We start from the raw sequence: 6065 nt of genomic DNA, 5'->3' as shown, positions 1-6065 counted from the left end.
GGGGGGGGGGGGGGGGGGGGGCTCAGCAGGCTGGAACTCCCATTCCCCGGAAGACCTCCACCCACAGGCGTCTAGGCACTGGGGCCACACACACAGGGTGGGCTTGGGCCCATCAAGCCCCAGCCCCACTGATGACCTTAGCCTTAAGGAAGTTGTTCGGTTAGTGAGTCCCCAGCAACTCAGGCTTCCGGCATCTTACCCAAACCTTCCAGAACCTCCTTCCCACCCAGAAAGGGAACTGAAAGCGCTGTGGTGGTTGTCTGTCGTCACCCCTCAGCTTCCTGACTGCTCCTCACACCAGACTACCTACAGGCCCCAGAGCCTCTGGGTGACGGTCACTGCTGAACCCTGGAGACTGACACCTAGGCCCCAGCTGACAGGCTTCGGACTCTTAAGTCCTCGACAACCCTGGCTGCCTCCCTCCGGCCTCAGTTGCCAACGTGCCCCACAAACTCCCCGTTCCGCGCGCCCGGGTACCCTTGTGCACACGCACCCACTCGACCACTGCCCGGTTTGCTCGGCCCTCAGCCCGCCGTGGTTCCGGATCCAGACCAGTCCGGGTAAGGAAGCAGGCGCTGACCACCAGGGCGGGCACAGGAGGCAGGGAGCACGGCGGGATGGGACCCGGACGACCGCCGAGCACGCACCTGCGCCGGAACCTAGGGACGCGAACCCGCGAAATGCGGGGGCGCAGCCGAGAGGGCTTCCGGGAGTGAGGGCGGTGCCCGCGGACTTCCGGGTTAGTGGACGGATCGGGCCATCGGGGGCGGGGCGCCAGTGACCCGCGCCGGGCGAGTGAGGCCTCATTTTCTGCACTCTCGGGGGCGGGAATTCAGCGCGGTCTTCGCCTGGGCGGAGGGCCGGGGGGCGGGGCCTGGGGCGGGGCCTGGGGGCGGGGCGGCACTTGGAGTTAACCCGTGGCGTGCCAGAGAGGGCCTGGCTACCTGTGCCGCGCGTGGGGTCAGCCCCCAGGGGGAGTCAGTCAGGAGGAATGGCGCGTAGTTTGTTCTCGGGACGCAGCCGCCAGCGGCATGGGACGCCGAAGCCCGGCTCGTAGGTGTCCAGTACAGCGATTGTAAAAGCTCACCGCATTGTCTCCACCGCGTGATCGTGGCTGCTAGAGCGGCATGCCGAGGCTGGGGTTTCTGTTACTTTACCTTTCTCTTCAGGTTCTTTGGTATGTGTTTCATAATCTAATGACCGTGTGAAATAGATATCGACGTGCGTAGTCCTGGAAATTTTGACCATATATGGGTACATTATAAGAAATTTTTAAATTATTTTTTTGTGTATGCGTGTATTGCCAGCATGTGTCTAAACGCACCCGTGTTGGGCAATGCTTGAGGTCAGAAAAAGGCGTCGGTTCTCCTGGAACTGCTGGAGTTACAGATGGTTGATAGCCGCCATGTGGGTGCTGGGAATGGAGCCCAGGTCCTCTGCAAGAGCAGCCAGTGCTTTTAACCTCTCTAGTCCCACATTATAAGAAATCTGAAGGCAGGGTGTGCTGGCGCACGCCTTTTATCCCAGCACTCTGGAGGCAGAGGCAGGCAGATCTCTATGAGTTCAAAGCCAGCCTGGTCTGCATAGTAAGTTCCAGGCCAGCTGGGGCTACAGGGAGACCCTGTCTCAAAAAGACCAAAAATTCATATGGAACTGACTTAATAACGCAGAAAACATTAGTTACACGTGTGATTTCTCCTTTCCTACCTCTGTGAGCCAAAAAAAGGCTTATACTTAACACAACCATTCTGCAAATGTTAAAGGAGCAAATTGTATCTGATTTGGTTAAAATCCTGCTGGAGGCCAGACACTATGATCCATATCTGTAATCCCTAGAAACAGTGACCAAACCTGAAGCAACATGCAATTCCAACACCCACCTTGTGGATTGATTGATTGATTTATTGGGTTTTAGTGAGACAGTCTCACCATGTAACCCAAGCTGACTTGGAACTTACAGCAATCCTCTTGTTGGGATTTTGCTGCAGCTAACTACTCCTGTGGAGAGGCATTTTCTCCTTCCAACTCTAGGTTCTGAGGATTGAGCTCAGGCCATCAGGCTTGCCTGCAAGTGCTTTACCCACTGAGCCATCCTGCTGGCCCCTGGGGCATTTTCTATCACTCTGCTCCTTACTTTCCTTCTTCCCATGAGTTCCAAGTCTTTGGATCCCAGAATTGGCTCTTCAGCACATACCTGGTTTGCACCCTCTTTCCCTTCTGGCCTCTAGCTGTTGGGAACAGTAAGCCAACACTTGCACCTCATCTTTCTTACTGTCCACTTTTCCCAGAGCAAGGGCCATGTCAGTGGTGTCACAGCCTGCTTACGGTCCCATTTTGTATATGCCACTTTGTGGGGTCACACCTCTTCTATGGTCCACCAGCCCTTTCAACATGCTCCCATATCATGTGGCAGACTTCATTCATCAAGGAGGCACATAGAAAATGGTCACTGTTGTAGAATCCAGTCCTCTGAGCAAAACAGCCTCCATCTTCATCAGATCAGCTATGCCAGCTTGGAGAGACCATCCCAATCTGGTCTATTGACTGTGGGCATCCCCTCAGAGAAGGGGTGGGAAGAGTCACTGGACCCTGAGATCCCAGCCCTCCTCCCAGCCCTTGGTATGCAGGTCTGCCCAACTGCAAGATTGAGGCCTTGGATCTCTCTGGGGAAGGTTAACTGAAGGGGGTACTCCTTCCACTGTGGAGTCTGTGGCTGTGGCTGCTATAGGGAAGCCATCATCCATGCTGGGCAAAGACTTTCCACTATTAGTAGCTTTGGGGCCACCCATGCTCTGTAAGTAAACCCAGATGACAAACTCATTGGTTTCCCAAGGTGAACTCACAGCAGTCTCCCAGAGACTCCTCCCATGGACATTCCACTTTCAGACACAGCAGCCCTGTAGCAGGGCTAGTGCCCTTCCACACCACACAGAACAGCCATATCAAGATTGCCCCACAGGTGCTCCACCTAGACACTGCTTAGCTTTAGTGGGGGAGAGAGTTTATTCTGGAGCCAAATATGAGTGACCATGGCCCAGGAACACAGATTCAGGTCACCCCAAATTCCATGTTCCAGCGTGGTAACAGCTTCATGAAATTTTTATAGTAACAGAACAAAGAAAAGTCATAAATCAAGACACTTTTCAAATACATTGGTGGAAACAAGTAGGGTGAGTGATTCAGCAAAAGAGAAATCTCAGCTCAGATGCTCACTGATGCTTTTTGATGGGTGGGAACTGTTTCTTTTGTCAATACATTCTATTAGTCACAAGAACATTAAGTCAGAAGGGAGGAGGGCAAGGAGTGGCTATTTGTGGCTAAATGTGGCCATAGATAAAATGTAAGTAGGCTCCAGATCTGTTCCAAACTCCCTTTCCTCACTGAAGCACTAATCAGTCAGTTGATCAGCCTTGCAGGAAGCACTAATCAGTTAGTTGATCAGCCTTGCAGGAAGTTCAGTCCAAGATATAGGATTCCCCAGAACTTTTCATCCACTGTGGCATGCCTTATCACCCACTTCAGACACAATGCAAGTGCTCCTCCCAAATTCATCTTTGGTTCCTTTGTATCCCTGTGAGGGCACCTTGTAGTGCAGGAACTTCTCCTCTGGGGCAATAAACAAACGTTTACTCACCCCAGATAAAGTCCCTATGACAGACAAGTAGGAATTCCACTCAAGTTCACCTTGGTGAACCTACAAGTTTATTGAGCTCACTTACAGGAGCATGGGTGAGTTTCTTTTAATATTGTTCAGTGTCGAGTCAGAGTCTCATTATGTGATCTTGAACTCATGGAAATTCTGCCTCAGTCCCCAAATGCTGGAATTATAGGCTATTATGGAATGTTGTCTGTCTGTACTTATGAGTGTGTATGTGTGTGTGTCTGTGCATGTTCATGTGGGGTGGGGGGGGCACACTGTGTGAAGGCAGGCCAGAGATCAACCTCAGCAGTCAATTCAACTTTTTTTTTCCAGACAGAATCTTACTGACTGGTCTGGAGCTATGTAGATCAGACTGACCTTGAATTTACAGAGATTCACCTGCCTCTGTTTTTGAAGTGCTGGGATTAAAGGTGTACCACCACATCCAGCCACCCTCTTTTTTGAGACTGTCACTGGGACCTGGGATCCCCAGGGATCCTTTCTGTCTCTGCCTCCCCTGCACTGGGATTACAGGCCCACATCACCATGTCTTACTTTTTAAAAAATTTGTTTTATTTTTATGTGTATGAGTGTGTTGCCTGCATGTAAGTAAGTGCACCCATGTTGTACAATGCTGGCGGAGGCCAGAGAGGGCATCGGATACCCTGAAACTGGGGTTAAGATTGTTAGCTGCCATGTGGGTGCTGGGAATTGAACCCGGGTCTTCTGCAAGAACAACCAGTGTTCTTTTTTTTTGTCTTTTTGAGGCAGGGTCTCCCTGCAGCCCCAGCTGTCCTGGAAATCACTATATAGACCAGGCTGGCCTCGAACTCACAGACATCCGCCTGCCTCTGCCTCCCAAGTGCTGGGACTACAGGCATGCGCCACCACGCCTGGCTACAACCAGTGTTCTTAACTGCTGAGCTATGGCTCCGGCCCCCATGTCTGACTTTTATGTGGGTGCTTGGAATTGAACTGAGATCTTGATGCTTGTGCAGCAAGCACTTCACGGAACGCTCCAGCCCTGCCCAGTGCCTTTTTTGTTTTGGTCTTTTTCGAGACAGGGTCTGTCCATAGCCCCAGTTGGCCTGGAACTGACTAGACCAGGCTAGCCTTGAACTCACAGAGATTAGCCTGCCTCTAACTCCCAAGTGCTGGCTTTATGTGTTTTGCCTGCATCTATGTAAGTGCACCACACTGCTCACAGAGGCTAGATGAGTGTCAGATACCCTGGAACTGGAGTTTCAGACAGCTGTTAGCCACCATGTGAGTGCTGGAAACTGAACCTGGGTCCTCTGTAAGTGCAGCCAGGGCTTTTAACCACTGAGCCATCTCTCCAGCCCCCATTCTTTTCTTTTTTTAAAAAATTTTATTATTTTTTTTATTCTATGTGTATGCATGTATTGCCTGCATGTGGGTAAGTGCACGCATGTCAAGCATTGCCGGCAGAGGTCAGAAGAGGCTGTCAGATCCCCTGGAACTGGAGTTACAGTTGTTAGCTTCCATGTGGGTGCTGGATTGAACCCGGGTCTTCTGCAAGAACAACCAGTGTTCTTAACCGCTGAGCCATCTCTCCAGCCCCAGTATTCTTTTCTTAAAGACATCTCAAATAAGAATGGGCTGGGAAGATGGCTTAGTGGGTAAAGGGCTTGCTGTGCAAGCATGGGGACCTAAGTTCAAGATCCCCAGCACGCTTGGGGAAGTCCGGCATGGAAGTGCTCATCTGTAAACCAGGTGCTGGGGAAGCAGAAACAGGCAGATCCTGGGGGCTTGCCAGCCAGTCAGTCTAGCTGGAACAGCAAGCTCCAGGTTCAGTAAAGAGATCCTGCTTAGAAAATGTGAAAAGCAGGGCTGGAGAGACAGCTCAGCGGTTAAGAGCACTGACCGCTCTTGCAGAAGACCTGGGTTCAATTCCCAGCACCTACATGCCGGCTACAAACCATCCTTAACTCCAGTTCCAGGGGAATCAGAAGACCTCTTCTGACCTCTATGGCATTGCATGACATGGGTGCACTCACATACATGCAGGCAATACACCATACACATAAAATAAAAATAATAAATAAAAAATGTGATAAAGCTGGGCTGGAGAGATGGCTCAGGGGTTAAGAACACTGAAGACACGGTTCAAATCCCAGCACCCACATGGAAGCTAACAACTGTAACTCCAGTTCCAGGGGATCTGACAGCCTCTTCTGTATTCCTAGGGCATTGCAGGACAGGGGTGCAGTTATCTACATGCAGGCAATACAAACATACACATAAAATAAATAGGCCGGGCATGGTGGCCCATGCCTTTAATCCCACCACTTGGGAGACAGAGGCAGGCGGATCTCTGTGAGTTCAAGGCCAGCCTGGTCTACATAGGGAGTTCCAGGACAGCTGGGGCTACAGGGAAACCATGTCTCAAAAAGACCAAAAAAAA

The 6065-nt window shown here is 51.3% G+C and overlaps 1 protein-coding gene across 1 annotated transcript in view; it reads right to left on the bottom strand.

Annotated features, from left to right (window-relative positions):
• LOC103739326 (cytochrome b-245 chaperone 1) overlaps window positions 1–808 on the bottom strand; it is a 7087-nt gene extending 6279 nt beyond the window's left edge. Inside the window, 1 exon segment of the mRNA XM_008839668.3 lies at window positions 494–808. The gene's annotated coding sequence lies outside the window, so the exon portion shown is untranslated.
• Between the last annotated feature and the right edge of the window lie 5257 nt (window positions 809–6065).

This window comes from Nannospalax galili, unplaced genomic scaffold (genome assembly GCF_000622305.1).
Source record: "Nannospalax galili isolate Female #2095 unplaced genomic scaffold, S.galili_v1.0 scaffold679, whole genome shotgun sequence".
In the NCBI taxonomy this organism is placed as follows: Eukaryota; Metazoa; Chordata; class Mammalia; order Rodentia; family Spalacidae; genus Nannospalax; species Nannospalax galili.
This window is presented reverse-complemented; position numbering and strand designations above follow the sequence as displayed.